This window comes from Tenrec ecaudatus, chromosome 12 (assembly GCF_050624435.1).
Source record: "Tenrec ecaudatus isolate mTenEca1 chromosome 12, mTenEca1.hap1, whole genome shotgun sequence".
Taxonomy (NCBI): Eukaryota; Metazoa; Chordata; class Mammalia; order Afrosoricida; family Tenrecidae; genus Tenrec; species Tenrec ecaudatus.
This window is the reverse complement of record NC_134541.1, coordinates 33,890,136-33,905,597: the sequence shown is the minus strand read 5'-3', so window position 1 is coordinate 33,905,597 and position 15,462 is coordinate 33,890,136. Positions and strand designations below refer to the sequence as shown.

Below are 15,462 nucleotides of genomic sequence, written 5' to 3'. Positions count from 1 at the left end.
GCTCCTGAGAGGAGACAGCTAAACCTCTGGAATATCCCGCCCAAAAGGAGGGTCTTTGTTTGCAGAGAAACCTTGGGTCAGGGAAACATCCCTGTGACCTCCCAAAGGGTGTGGTGATTAAAGGTGATCCCATGGGCAGTATGTGATACCCCCGAACCCCAAACCCACTGCCACTGAGTCGATTCCAACTTCTAGGGGCTCTGTGGGACAGTGCAGAATGGCCCCTTCAGGCTCCGAGGCTGTAACTCTGTGGGACACAAAGTCTCATCTTTCTACCAGGGAGCCGTGAGCAGTGCCACTTGTCACACACTGTGCCACCTGGGCTTTTTAGATGAGTGAGCCCCCAAAAAACTCTGAATGCCAAGTCAGGTGAACTTCCGTGGTTGGCATGCTCTGCGCACATTGGCACACACCAGTCCTGGGAAACCCTGGCTCCGGGGCACGAGCACCGTGAACTCTGCATGTGGCACTTCCCGGACGCTGCCCCACCTGCTTCTCCCTGTGCTGACTGGAATCTGTCTCCTTTTCCCGCCACGCCCGTGAGTTCAGCAGGCCCTGACTGTCCGTTACCAAACCTGAAGGTGATTTGGGGAAACCTGTGAACCAGCAGTTGGTGTCAGATGTGAGGTTGGTCTGTATGGACTGTGGCCCCTGAAAGGTAGCAGTTTGTGAATGCTCACAATCTCTGCTGGTGGGCAGGAGGCTGAAGCATGGCCCCTGGTCTTGGAAGGAGGGAGGCCTACATCCTCACGTAAAACACGATGAGAGAAAAGCCCCAGGGGTGGGGGGAAGAAGAAAAGCCCCAGGAATGGTCATGAGAATTACTTGGAGAAAACACCATAAATACAAGTACAAGTTACAACCAAAAGACACCATGGATGTACTTTTTTTTTTTAAGTGACACATCCATGATAGTTTTGTGTCCCCCAAAATATCTGCTGAAGGTCTGCTGTACCCCCTTGTCCCAGTGAATGTAGCTTTGTTAGAAACAGTCTCTGAATATGTCATCAGGTAGCAGGAGGTCCTACTGGAGTAGCGTGGGTCCTCGCCCAACGAGCTGTCTCCTTCTTAAGGGAGAGGAGACACAAATGTCAGCGCAGAGGGAAGAGGACCACTTGAAGGTGGAAGCAGAGGCTGGCGTGATGCGTCTACAAGCCTCGGGATGTCGACCATCCCCGGGAGCTGCAGGAGCTAGGAAGGGGGCGGACCTTCTCCTCCTCTTCAGAGCGGGCACAGTCCTGAGGACGGTTTATTCAACTTCTAGCCTTCAGAACTGCGGGACAACACACGCCTGTTATTGGAAACCACCCATCTTGGGGGAGGTTGTCCAAGTCGTCCTAGGAACAGTTCTGTTTAGTCGATGGAGCACAGGGTGAGAGCCGGTCACCGGCACTGTCTAGCTTAAGCCACTCACAGGCCGGAGGCGGTATGGGTCTGCTCTCATTCCGATTGCCAGACGCGTAAACTGAGGATAAACGCGAGTAAACTACAGAGTCACAGTAAATGCCAAGGTCAGCATACACAGCTGACCGGTAATACTGACATCAAGAAGCCCCTCTGAAAGGGGGAACCCCCACCCCGAGAGTTCAACCCTGCTGGACACTGCTATGGCCAGGCTTTGTAGCAAGTCAGCGAGCTCCTTCAAAAGCAGTCCTGAGAGGCAGGTTGTGTAGAGGGACTAGGGTAACAATCTCACCAGAATTTCCTCACGGTTACAAAGCCTATCACATTGCAAGGAACTCAAGTGCCCTTGTCAGTTAGCTTGGGGCTTGGGGCTGCTGCCCTCCATCACAGACTGCTGCCCTCCATGATGAGCGAGCAGGTGAACCAGATGAACTAAGCGGTCATCGTGGTCGAAGTTCAGGGATGAATGTACCTGGTTTATGATTCTAGTCTGCCTGTACGTTCCACATTCCCCGTAATAATTTTTATTTTTTCCCGTAATAATTTTTAAACACTTAACAAACAACCCATGGGAGAGCAGTGAACAGTTGCCAGCCGCTCATAAAGCATTTAAAAAAAGTAAAACCAAGTCAAACTCAGAACTTCCCCTGTGGGTTCGCGGTAGAAAGCCTCCTCCTTTCTCCCTCCGAGCAGTTGGTGGTTTCAAACCACTGACTGTGATTAGCAGAGCAACGCAGAACCCGCTCCTTGGCACCCAGGCTCCTTTTAAAAGGTAGTAGTTATTGGCCTTGGCTCTGATGCCCCTGCTTGAAATGAAAATTAAATTATGATAAAAGAAGTTCGTCTACACCCGCCCTCACCACAGTCTTCACCTGCCTGGGCGTTGTTATAAACATGCTGTAGCCACCCTGCAAACACAACTCAAGGTCAAATGCCAATGAGCCTTCCTGCCAACGGCATATCCCTGGCCGCAGAAGCCAATGCAGGAACGGAAAGGGCTCAAGTGCATATGTTTGCCCAACACAGAACTTCTCAGGGTGACTGATTCTCCGGCATCGGGACAGCTTGTCTGGCAGTGTTTGATTCAAAGAGATACTCGAGAGATTGGCCACCCCCTTACAGAAGGCTCACAAGGAGGCGACAGACCAGTCAGGGTGCAGTACAGCACCGATGAAACATACACAGCTTTCCTCTAGTTCTTTAATGCGTGCTCCCCGCCCCCATGATCATGACCCCAATTGCCCCATGATCATGACCCCAATTCTACCTTACAAATCCGGCTAGACCAGAGCACATACACGGGGGGGGGGGGTACAGATAAGAGCTGGAAACACAGGGACTCCAGGACAGATGAATCCCTCAGGACCAATAACAAGAGTAATGATACCAGGAGGGGAAGGGGAAGGTGGGGGGAGAAACTGATCACAAGGATTGACGATTACGGGCAACAGAAAAGTGGGTGAAGGGAGACCTAGGTCAGTGTAAGACGTGAAAAAAATAATAACAATTTATAAATTATCAAGGGTTCCTGAGGGGGGGGGAGGAATGAGAAGCTGATACCAAGAGTTCAAGTCCGAAGAAAATGCTTTGAAAAATGATGATAGCAATAAATGCACAAATGTGCTTGACACAATGGATGGATGAATTGTGATAAGAGCTGTAAGAACCCCCCCAAAATGATTTTTTTTTAAAAAGACAAATGTGCAGCTGGTTGATGGTGAGCCCCCAGTGAAGCCTCAGGCTCTCCAAGGGAGGTGAGCAGAGGGGGGTGGAAGGAGTGAAGAGTACACTGGGACACTCAGACGTCCCTGCCCCCCTCCACCCCACCCCCACCTGTTGTTGAGTGTTGGCTGCTAGAGGGGTTTAAGCTGCCTTCTTCTGCGGGGGGGGGAAAACGTCCTCAGCCAAGAACCTAGGCTCCTCACCAGCAGCACACACCCATCCCAGGGGTACCGCTCCTGGCTGCCTTGCCTCAAGGAGCTAGGTGACCCTTGCCGGGATTCATCCTCCAGAGCTTCCAGGGGATCACAAAGAGGCTACACCCTAGCTAAGACCCCCTCTGTGCTAAGCTCCTTCCCTTGCCCTCCCCGGCCCCCCTCCCCTTATTCCTCCTGTGAGTTGCCTGAACACAGGGTCTGCCGCCATGACGGTGAAGATGGCACAGGACCGGGCAGTGTTCTTTCTGTCCTGTGGTTTACAGGGTCACTGTGAGGCTGGATGGACTCATGGTACCTAGCAACACGGAGTCGCTGAGGCAGAGCAGGCATTTCTCACTGTTTAGGGCGCTGGAAGTCCAAATTCGGGCTGCTGGCTCCAGGGGAGGGAGGGAGAGAGAGAGAGAGAGAGAGAGAGAGAGAGAGAGAGAGAGAGAGAGAGAGAGAGAGAGAGAGAGAGAGAGAGAGAGAGAGAGAGAGAGAGAGAGAGAGAGAGAGAGAGAGATCAGGCTCTGTCACCCTGGAGCTCCTTGGTTCCTTGGGGATCTTCCCGTGGCATCCTTCTTCCCCAGCACGCACTTACTCTTCTCCATCTGCGTATCTGCGAGGCTCCTCTGAACTCAGAAGTGATTGGGTCTCTGTCACCCTCTTCACACTGATCACACCTCGTTAACATAACAACGAACATCCTGTTCCCAAATGGGAAGATACCCACTTGTTAGAGGTTAGGATTCCAACACTTGGGGCAGGAGCATCAATGAGTCCCTAACACTCCCTTTCTGCCAAGATTCTCCGCCCCCCCCCCCCCCCCACACACACACTGGTCTATCACTTTCACCAGAATCTACTACATTGTCTCAGGCCCCACATCTAGGAAGACCATCCTCAAACCCAGGTCACCAGTGTTTTCTTGTCTCTACAGCCTGATGAGGCAGTCAGGGCGGAAAATAGGTTCCTGATTCCAAAGAGCAACCTGTGAAGGAAAGAGCTGCTCAGAGAGTGCAAGTGCTCCGTCAAGGACCACTGGAAGCAAGCAGAGAATGTCTACATCGCAGTGCTGGCCAATAGAACACTCCCCCAAAGCCCAAGCCATGGATCCCAATCACACCTGGCTCCCTGAGCACTAGAAATGTGGCTAGTGAGACCCCTTTTAAGCTAAATTGACCCACCTGTGACTGTCGATGACCACCCTGAGCAGAAGAGGTCATGGGCGCCCTCATGCAGACACTCTAGACAATTCACTAAACACCTGCTATGAACGCAGCAAGAGGTCCTGACAGTATAGCGGGTTGTGCCTTGGGCTGCTAATTGCAAGGCCAACAGTTCAGAACCCCCAGCTGCTCCAAGGGAAAAAGATGAGGCTTTCTGCTCCGGTAAAGATTTGCAGCCCTGGAGCCCACATTGGGGCAGTTCTATTCTGCCTTCTGGGACCCTTTGGGAGTCAGAATCGACTCGACAGCAGTGAAATCAGTACAAGGGGCAGTGAGCTCCGCAGTAGAACTGTCACCTTCCACACGGGCGGCCATGGTCTGATTTCTGGCTAACATACCTCGTGCAAACTGGCCTGACAGCGGAGGCTTGCAATGAGCAGCAGATATGCTGCTGAAATTTCAGACACAGATGGACTAGGAAGAAATCCTTGGTGATCTACTTCCAAAAAGCAACCCTCAAAAACCCTGTTGATCACACTGGTGGGCTCTACAGCTGCTCATGGGGATGGTGCAGGATTGGACAGGGTTTCATTTCTTTGTGCATCGGGGCGCCAAAAGTTGGGAGGCGAACCAAAAGGCAACTTTCTGCACGTGTCAGGTAGTGTGGTCACAGAGGTGAGTAGGATCTCAAAGAAACGACATGCTCCTGTCAGAAAAAGAAGCTTCAACAACCATCAGCGAGACAGACTGATGGACACACACAACTCGCCCAGTGTACCCCGCAGCAGCCACCTACTGTGCCCGGGAGAAGTAGAAGGGCTCACAGAAGTCATATTTGATGCTGACATCTGGAATCTCGGAAGCCAGGAGCGTCTTTGCTTGCCGAGACTATGAGGCAAGGGCATTCCCTGCAAAGGCATAACTGCTCCTGCTAAGGAGCAGATGGCATGTATGCCCCCTCCCCCATCCCTGCCCACTCTGCTGGCCTGGGATGCCTGGCAAGGGTGCAATGGGAGGGCGTGGGGGTGGGGGGCAGCTGTGGACCAGAGGAAGGATTGCACTCCATGGTGTCACTAGGGGTCTGCCTTCTTGCCCGTCATTTGGAAGGGTCGTTCTGTCTCTAGGAAGAAGCAGGTACCAAAGAGCCGTGAATGAGGAGACAGCTGCAATAAGCCCAGCCCATCTAGAGGTGGCCCAGGCTGCTTACTGGCCTTGGCCTAGAAGAGTAGCCAAGACAGAGTGTCCCCAGGACCAGAGCCACCTGCCAGGCCTGGACAGGGCCTCCCGACATGATCCCCCTCTGGGGCAGAGGTGGCTGCAGTGCAGATGGGCTGGGGGACTATAAATAGCCAGGGCGCATACATTAGCATGCCAATGCACTCGCACCCCATCCTCTATGCTAATGGCCCACCATGCGCCTGAACACCTTCTGTTCCCCTGCATGCATTTGCATGCACAATTAGCATAATCTTGTATAATTAATGAACAGCGTCAATTTTAGCTCCTAAGTAATTTGATTAACATGTTGATAGGGCACTTACTAGGCTCTCCAAACCTTGGGGCTGGGCATGGGGCCTGAGAAGAGGGGGAGCGGGTAGGGAGATGGCTAAGGGCACCCCCTCTCCAGCTGCCCAGAGAGTAGTGCAGCTCCACTTCTCCCAGATGGGACCTGAGGGGAGGGGTGGGTGGAGAGGCTGCTGACAGGGGCCTCTGGGTATTAGCTGGAGCCTGGTTAAGGAGGGTCACCTGAACTTTATGCCCCTTATATCCATATGGGCATTGCCATAGACACACATCCCCTCCCCTACACGTCCCCTCAGCCCAAGGGTTTTTCCGGGCATCCTAGATATCAAAATGCATGGGAAGAGCAGAAGAGGCGGTGAGATGGAGGGACAGAAGATGGGAGGACAGACGGATGGAAGCTAAGGGTGAGGACGGGTAGACTAGGGGTGTGCTTGTGAACAGTTTAGGGCTGTGAAGTGGGTGGCGATGGTCCTGAGACTGAAGGAAAAGGGGTGTATCCTTCCGGTGTTGGGCACAAGAGCTGTGTTCTAAGGCCAGAGACCTTTCTGATCAACCCTCCTGATTAAGGATAATGGGAGGCAGAGGTGAGGAGCCCTAGGATCTTCCACACTGCATCACACAACCAATGGCAGAGAGGAAAAGGAGGGGGCGGCGTTGGGTTAGGGTTAGCCCCTTCCTATTTGGAGAAGGACCCACTCTCACACCTGAGCTCCCAGGGCTCCCAGCAGAGTGGCAGACTCCTCTGCTGTCCACCTTTGACTTCGGTCAAAGTCGGGAAATTCTTCCTTGACTGGGTTTTCCTGCTGTTGTCGGACTCAGTTGCACAAGATGTTCTACAAGATGGTCAGGGCGGGTGAAGGAGTGTGGGCTAAGAAACGACACTGTGTTGGGCACTGCACACAGCTTACTTATCTGCACTTCAATTAGCCGTTGGCTCCATTGGACACATGAGAAAACTGAAGGTAGGGAGGCTAGGCCTGGCTCCAAGAACGTGTTCAAACATCGCGACTGGGCTGGAACCCTCTACCCGAAAGAGTCCTTTACTTTCTAGAGAGAACTTGTTCAGATTGCAAACAGGCCCCTCACTAACCAGCCTTCTTCCACCCAGTCCAGTCCCTAGGCCTCATTGGTCCTTCACACTCTTCTCATCGCTTCTGAGGAGCTTTGTCCGCAGCTACCTGCCGTGCTGAGGCACAGGGCCCACTCTGAACCCAGACTTGTTTCCAGCTGGTTTTCCCATAAGATTTTGCTTGGGATTAGGGATGGCCACCAGAGGTTGGAACTGTCTCCAGGACAATTGGTTTATTATTTGGGGGAGATTTGCCCTTGTGGCTGGCACCCCGGGCCTCAGGTACCACCCCTAGGGCACAAGAGGAAATCTCACCTGAGTCCCTCTGCTGATCCTGCCCTTAAAAGCTTCCAGCTCTGAAAAGAGGGGGCATTCATCTGGCTGATAAGAGGGAAAACCTCAACATCAAGTCAACCTCAGCTCAGCAGAAAGGCTCTGGCCCTTCATGGGAAATTCCCCAAGATGGGGTCTGAAGCGAAGGCCGCCGACGCAGAATTCGTGCAAAAGCAGTGAGACCTTAGCAGAAATGACAGGAGGGAGCTGGTCCTACTGTGGGCTAAGTTCGTGACTGCAGAGGACACCAGGGAACAATATTGCCTTGGCCATTGCGCTGGGGAAGGGGACGGATTCCTTCATAACCTCCTCCCCCTCAACCACTTCTCAACAAATTTCGTTTGTCAGGTGGAATTCCTAACCTTGGAATCGGGGGTCTAATTCTGTCCCGAACCGAGGCTTACCTCTGCTCGGTGACTTAGAGGTGCCCTGGTTCACTGGTAGTCCTGAATACCCACTCGGCACCAGGCGTCAGGGGTGTGTACAGCCCAGACTCCTGTCTATTCCTCAAAGCCAGAGGAGAACTGTGATCTTCCATAGAAGAGAATCCTCCCCATCTGGCTCCATCCCAGGGCCATCCTGGTCCACCAAATATTTGAATTCTTCAAGCTGTGATACGCAAAAAGGTACTAGCACCTGGTCATTTAAGTTTAAATTAATCAAAATACAAAATGCATTCCTCCATTAGGGTTGCAACATTTCAAATGCCCAACATGACTGGTCTATTTATTTTCATCATGGTCCAGTGCAGACCACTTCAATCATTGAAGAAAATTCTGTGGTGTACTGTTGTCTTAAACCCTGTCTCTTGGTATGCGAGAGGCATGCTGTGCCACGTGTCCTCAATTGCTCTCTCAGTTCCCAGAGGGCAGGAACCATTGTTCAGACTTCTCGGTGTTCTCCCCGGAATCTGTCACCGCAATGCCCCACGGCAGGTACTCATTGCTCTGCTCGGGGTGGAATTTAAAAGTCAAAGTCCCTATGGCCAGATGAATGCTTGACCAAAACCCCACATCGCTTTTAACAGAAATCATTGTAAAATTTTTTACTAAAGTGAAAACACCAGATGAGACTTCTAGCATGGCAGAACAACTTCCAAAAATCTATTTCTCCAGAAAAGCAACAAAACACAGAGGCAATAATTGTCAAACTTTTGCAGGAATCTGGAAATTAAGCAAGTTCTGGTAACAACCCAACACGTATTTATTTGAAATGACAGACTCTCAGTCAGAACAAGGGCTCTGTGGTGCTCTCACCTGCCCTCTCCTCTCCCTTGCTCTAGCTCGGTGGTAGCCAGGACAACCAGCAACCCTGAAACCATGGCGATCGGGACACCTAGCAGCCTAGCAGCCACTGGTAGTTGCGTAGGAGGCTTGGAGCTTCTCAAAAGCTTTATCTAGAAGGAATTGTCACAACTTGGCAGTCCTTTGGAAAAGCCCCATTTGCAGGGCTTCTTGTCATTTGACTGGATTCATCCTCACTCTGTGGGAAAGCTGTATTCTTAAGGCATTAGCTAAAGACGACCAATGGCAATGGTCTGATGTGGCTGTCAGTCACCAACGGTGACAGGACTAGTTGGAGCAAACAAGAGTTTGGTGAAAAGAAATCTTAAGACCTTGCAGGCCATGCCCATGGGCAGGGCTGTGCACATGCCCAGGAAGATCCTGAGAAGGTTGGCATCTCTCAGATGGGCTGAGTCTGAGGCACCGCACAGGCAGAAAGCGAGGCTAAGGCAGAGTTAGAAATCGCCTGGGCATTGAAGGCACGACGCAACACACACATACACACGGCCCCTCGGCAAAGTTGTAAGATTTGTTGGTTAAAGGTAACATCTATGTGCTCATGGGCTTGCCAATATGCTAACTACGCATAGATTTAAGTGGACAGGGAATAGCAACTTAAAAGACTCTAACCAGAAATACTGCTAAAACCGTAGCGGCAGCAACAACAGCAAACCTGGAAGTGGATGTTTTGAATTTCCAGATTGGTCACCTTATATTATTTAAAATGTCTAGTTTTCAGGGGGGAAAATTACAAAACAGTTAAGTATAGATCATACATGAGGGAAAACATAAACAAAATGTAGCCAATAGGAGCTGTCCCCGATGAAGCCCTGGTGACAGACTGACTTACTAGATAAAGGCATGACATCAGCCACTCTAAATATACTTAAGGAACTAAAGTCTGGATAAAGAATTGAAGGGAAAAACCTGAAGGAAACTATGAGAACAATGGCACACTAAATACTCTCTCTCTCTCACTCTCTCTCTATAGAGATATATATCTATATATATATCTATATATCTATCTATCTATCTATCTATCTATCTATCTATCTATCTATCTATCTATCTATATATATATATAGAGAGAGAGAGAGAGAGAGAGACAGACAGAGGTATACATTCGAAGGAATGCAATAGTGTATTTTACCTGGCAGATGAAAACAGACAGACAAACAACCAGACAAACAAAAAAACAGTGAGCTTTGAGATGGGTCAATTGAGATGATCTAGTACGAAAAAAAAAGAATGAAGAAAAATTAACAGAGGCTCAGATCTGTAGCACACCATCAAGTTCTACACATATTGGGAGTCTCAGAAGAGAAAGAGGTAGAAGTAATATTTAAAGAAATACTAGCTAGAACTTTTCCAAAATGATGAAAAGCATTAATTTGCCCATCAAAGAAACCCCATGAACTGTAAGTAAGATGAACTCAAAAAGATCCCATCGAGGCACATCATCGTCAAACTGTCAGAAGACAAAGACAAAAAGGGAATCTTGAAAATAACAAGAGAGAGAACTCTTCAACTTCAAGGGAGTCTGATAATAAGGTTAGAAACCACAGGGGCCAAAAGACTGTGGGGTAGCATAGATGCGAAGGAAAAAACTGGCAACCCAAGCGGACATCCCAGAAAGCCTTCCTTCAAAAAACAAAGAGTGCTGAGGGCTGGTGACGGGGAGCTGCAGGACGGCTTCCAGATGCCAGAGGTGCAGGAAACCCTGAAGCAGCTGCAGAGCCAGGAGGGTGTGCAGGGGATCATCATGCTGAACACGGAGGGCATTCCCTCAAAAGCACCATGGACAATCCCAGTACCACACTGTATCTCAACCTCACGCACAACTTCATCTTAAAGGCAAGGAACACTGTGTGAGAAATCGACCCCCAGAATGGCCTCACTTTCCTTCGCATTCGTTCCAAGAAAAATGAAATTATGGTTGCACCAGATAAGGACTAATTCCTGATTGTGATTCAGAATCCAACCGAATAAGCTACTCGGCTCCTTATGTTAGTCCTTAACTTAATCCCCCGCCCCCAAACGTGAGTCATGCCAATCCACTACAAATGGAATCACACACTCGAGCCAAGGGAGAGCTGCTGCCTCACCCATCCCACCTGTGGAAGCCCTCTGCTGCACCTGTCCCGCTGTAGGGCCTCCTCCTTCCAGACACCCCTCCCATGGCAGCACCTGGGGGTCGGAGCAAGGGCTGTGAGGAGCCCCCACCTGCTTCCTCCTGACCTTCAGTTCACCTGTCGCCCTTGGAAATGTCTGTTTTTCTTTACCTAATAATAACCTAAATGCTTGCTTAAAAAAAAAAAAGAGTAAATTCAGACATTCCCACATTAGTAATAGATCTGCCCTGAAGGAAATACTAACGGAAGCTCATCCGGCTGAAATGAGAGGACACTGGGCAGTAATTCAAGTCGACATGGAGAATTAAAGAGCAGTGTTCATGGTAATTAGGTAAGTGAATATAAAAGCAAACATGTTTAGAGTTGTTTAAAATCATACAACGTACCCATCTTAGTTACCTGCTACTGTGATAACATAACAGAAATACCACAAGTGATGACTTTAACAAACATTTATTTTCGCACAGTTTAGGAGGCTAGGGGCCCAAATTCAAAGCACCTGCACTAGGGAAGAACTTTCTGTCCGCTCCAAAGGACGGCCTCTTCCACTTCCTGGTTCCTTGGAGATCCATGTGTCTTGGCACCTATCTTACCCCATCTCTATTCTGCTCACTTGTTTAATCTCTTTTATATCTCAGAAGAGACGGACTCAAAATGCACCGCCTTATTAACACAACCAAGACAAGCCATTCCCAAATAGATAACCACAAGCATAGAGGTTAGGATTTACAACATTTTTGTTTTACAGAAATAAAAAGGGCTGTAAGGGAATCCAATCTATGACAATATATTTTACTGATCACAGCGAGACTAAATCAGAAACCCATAGCAGAAAGAAATGCGGAGAATTCACAATATGTGGAAATTAAACAAACCATCCTTACACAAACTACAGACGAAAGAAGAACTCGCTATGAAAACACAGAAGATATTTTAAGATAAATGAAAATAAAAACACAGCTTACCAAAACTTACAGAGAACAACTAGTGAAGTGCCAAGAGGGAAATTTATAGTGGTAGAATGCTAATATTTAAAAAGAAAAGAAAATAGGTGGAATAAACAATCTGGAGGGGAAAAAATGGGATGAACAGTTCCGGGGGACATTGGAGAGGGGGAGGCGGGGAAAGGAAGTGGTGTTCGTGAACTCAGGGGCAAGGGGACAAGTGATCCAAAATCAATAGCGAGGAGGGTGTAGGAGGTCTGGTAGGGCTTGATCAAGGGAAATGTAACCAAGAGGAATTACTGAAACCCAAATGAAGGCTGAAGATGATAGTGGGACAAGAGGAAAGTCAAAGGAAATAGAGGAAAGAGCTAGGAGGCAAAGGGCATTTATAGAGGTCTAAATAAAGGCATGCACATATGTAATTATATTTATTTATAACAAGAGGGAAATAGATCTATGTGCATATATTTATAGGTTTAGTATTAAGGTCACAGATGGACATTGGACCTCTATTCAAGTACTCCCTCAATGCAAGAACACTTTGTTCTATTAAACTGGCTTCCATGATGCTCACCATCCCAACACAATCGCTGAAGACGAAGTGGGTACATAAGCAAATGTGGTGAAGAAAGCTGATGGTGCCTGGCTATCAAAAGATATAGCATCTGGGGTCTTAAAGGCTTGAAAGTAAACAAGAGGCCATCTAGCCGAGAAGCAACAAAGCCCACATGGAAGAAGCACACCAGCCTGTGTAATCACGAGGTGTTGAAGGGATGAGGTATCAGGCATCAAAGAACAAAAAAATCGTATCATTGTGAATGAGGGGAAGTATGGAGTGGGGACCCAAAGCCCATCTGTGGGCAACTGGACATCCTTTTTGGAAGGGTCAAGGGGAGGAGACGAACCAGTCAGGGTGCAGTGTAGCAATGATGAAACATACACTTTCCTCTAGTTCCCAAGTGCTTCCTTCCCCCCCACTATCATGATCCCAATTCTACCTTACAAATCTGGCTAGACCACAGGATGTACACTGGGACAGATAAGAACTGCAAACACAGGGAATCCAGGGTGGATGATCCCCTCAGGACAGTGGTGAGAGTGACAATACCGGTAGGGTTAAGGAAGAGTGGGGTAGAGAGAGGGTACGAACCAGTTATAAGGATCTACATGTGACCTCCTCCCTTGGGAATGGACAACATAAAAGTAGATGAAGGGAGACATCAGACAGTGTAAGATATGACAAAATAATAATTTATAAATTATCAAGGGTTCGTGAGGGAGTGGGGAGCAGGGAGGGAGGGGAAAATGAGGAGCTGATGCCAGGGGCTTACGTGGAGAGCAAATGCTTTGAGAATGATGAGGGCAATGAATGTACAAATGTGCTTTATACAATTAATGTATGTGTGGATTGTGATAAGAGTTGTATGAGCCACCAATAAAATGATTTTTTTTAAAAAGAGTTGGAAACACAGGGAATCCAGGACAGATAAATCCTTCAGGACCAACAATAAGAGAAGCAATACCAGGAGGTGAAGGGGAGGTGGGGGAGAAAGGGGAACCAATCGCAATGATCTATATATAATCCCCTCCCTGGAAGATGGACAACAGAAAAGTGGGTGAAGGGAGACATCGGACAGTGTAAGACATGAAAAAATAATAATAATTTATAAATTATCAAGGGTTCGTGAGGGAGGGCGGCGAAAAATAAGGAGCTGATATCAAGGGCTCAAGTAGAAAGAAAATGTTTTGAGAATGATGATGGCAACATATGTACAAATGTGCTCGACACAATGGATGTATGTATGGATTGTGATGAGTTGTACAAGCCCCCAAAAAATGATTTAAAAAAAAAGATGATCAACTTTAAGAGACCAAAAATCTAAAGGACATATGTATAAAAAATATTTTTCAAATAAATTTAGAAATCAAAAGAAAAGATCTCAAATCAATAACCTAATCTACTTTAATCAAATATCACACAAAAACTGAAGCCCACTGACATTGAATTCCAACTCATAACAACACTATATCGGGTTCCTGATGCTTTGTAATCTTTATAGAATAGATAGCCTCATCTTTCCCTTACAAAGCAACTGGTGTATTTGAACTGCCTACCTTGTGGTCCAGTGTTTACCTGATAATACCATCAGGGCTCCTTTAACCTACACCTTAAGGCACTAGAAAAAGAAGAGGAAAATAAACCCAAAGTAGGCAGTAAGAAAGAAGTTATAGAGTCCAGAGGAGAAATAAATGAAATAGAGAATTAAAAATATATAGAGAGAAAAATCAATAAAATGGAAATCAACAGAATTGACAAATCTTTATCTACGTTGAAGAAAAATACCACTTAAAGTTTAAAATCGGTAATGAAAAGACATCATTATTGATTTTACAGAAGTGAAAAAGGTAATAAGGAAATCACTATTCCAGCAAAAAAGCTTTCTAGACAATTCCTAGAAGAGCTACCAAAAATGCCTCAAGAAGAAATAGAAAGTATTTTAACAAGGTAAGAAACTAAATTAGCAGTATCAAAACTTCCCACAATGAAAAGCCCAGGCCTAGATGGCATTGCTGGTGAATTCTTAAAGAAGAATGAATACTGATCCTTTATTAACCCTTCTGAACCCTGGAAACAGAGGAGCCCCTTCCCAGTTGACTCTACGAGGCCAGGATAATCCTGACATCAAAACTAGACAAAGAATTCACAAGTAAAAGAAAACTATAGACCAATAGGCCTTATGAACATAGACACAGAAACCTTCAAAACCACCAAATCCAGCGATGTCTAAAAAGGGTTATCCAGCATGACCAACTGGAATTTATCCCAGGGATTCAACTTGTTTAATATCTGAAAATCAATCAGTCTAATACACCATATGTGATAGTTGGCTTCCATGTCAACTTGCCTGGGCCAGGATTCTCAGAGGTGCGCAGTTGGGCCTGGAAATACCCCATGCTGTGACCTAACATAATGTAATCACCTGCGTGATGGGATCTTCTCTGAGCAGACAGCCAGTTTAGCATTGGGGTGGAGTGTAACCCCCTCACTCAAGCCACAGCCCTGGTGCAATTGAAAGGTGTCCTTGGGGGGTGGGGCCTGCTTCCTATATAAAGAGTCGATATGGAAAACTTGCTTGTGTTTTGCTGCATCTGGATCCTGCATGTAGCTCATCAACCTCAGGTTCTTTGAGTTTTGCCAATGGCCTACCATATTGCCCGTTGATTCTGAGAGTCATCCGCCACCTGCCATCTGACCTGCTGATCTTAGATCAATTCTCCTCTCCATCCTGACTTGCTCACCCTGAATTCATCCCACCTCTGCAGCCTGTGGTGTCCTGCCGGTCCTGTGTTCATCAGCCCCACGAAGCTAGGTGACTCAGGAGAAATCTCCAGCTCAGTGTCTGGCCCACAGCCTTGACACTGAACTGAGGTACCTGCTTCTACAACGTGTGAGCCGATTTCTTGATAGAAATGTCTTTCTATACACACACAGAAGCATCACCAGTGTTGTGTCTCTAGAGAACCCAGTCTAATGCATCATATTCAGAGAATAAAGGGGGGAAACACAATCATTTCAATAGATGCAGAAAAAAACTCAGCATCTTTGCATGATAAAAACATTCAACAACAAAAAATAATTTTTAAACAAATTCAACAAATTAAGAGTAGGAAGAAATTTGCTCAATCT

General features: G+C 47.6%; 1 protein-coding gene and 1 pseudogene across 1 annotated transcript in view; one reads left to right on the top strand and one right to left on the bottom strand.

Annotated features, from left to right (window-relative positions):
• EBF4 (EBF family member 4) overlaps positions 1-15,462 on the bottom strand; it is a 69,662-nt gene that overhangs the window by 20,028 nt on the left and 34,172 nt on the right. The window lies entirely within an intron of this gene.
• LOC142423363 (dynein light chain roadblock-type 1 pseudogene) lies at positions 10,398-10,687 on the top strand (annotated as a pseudogene).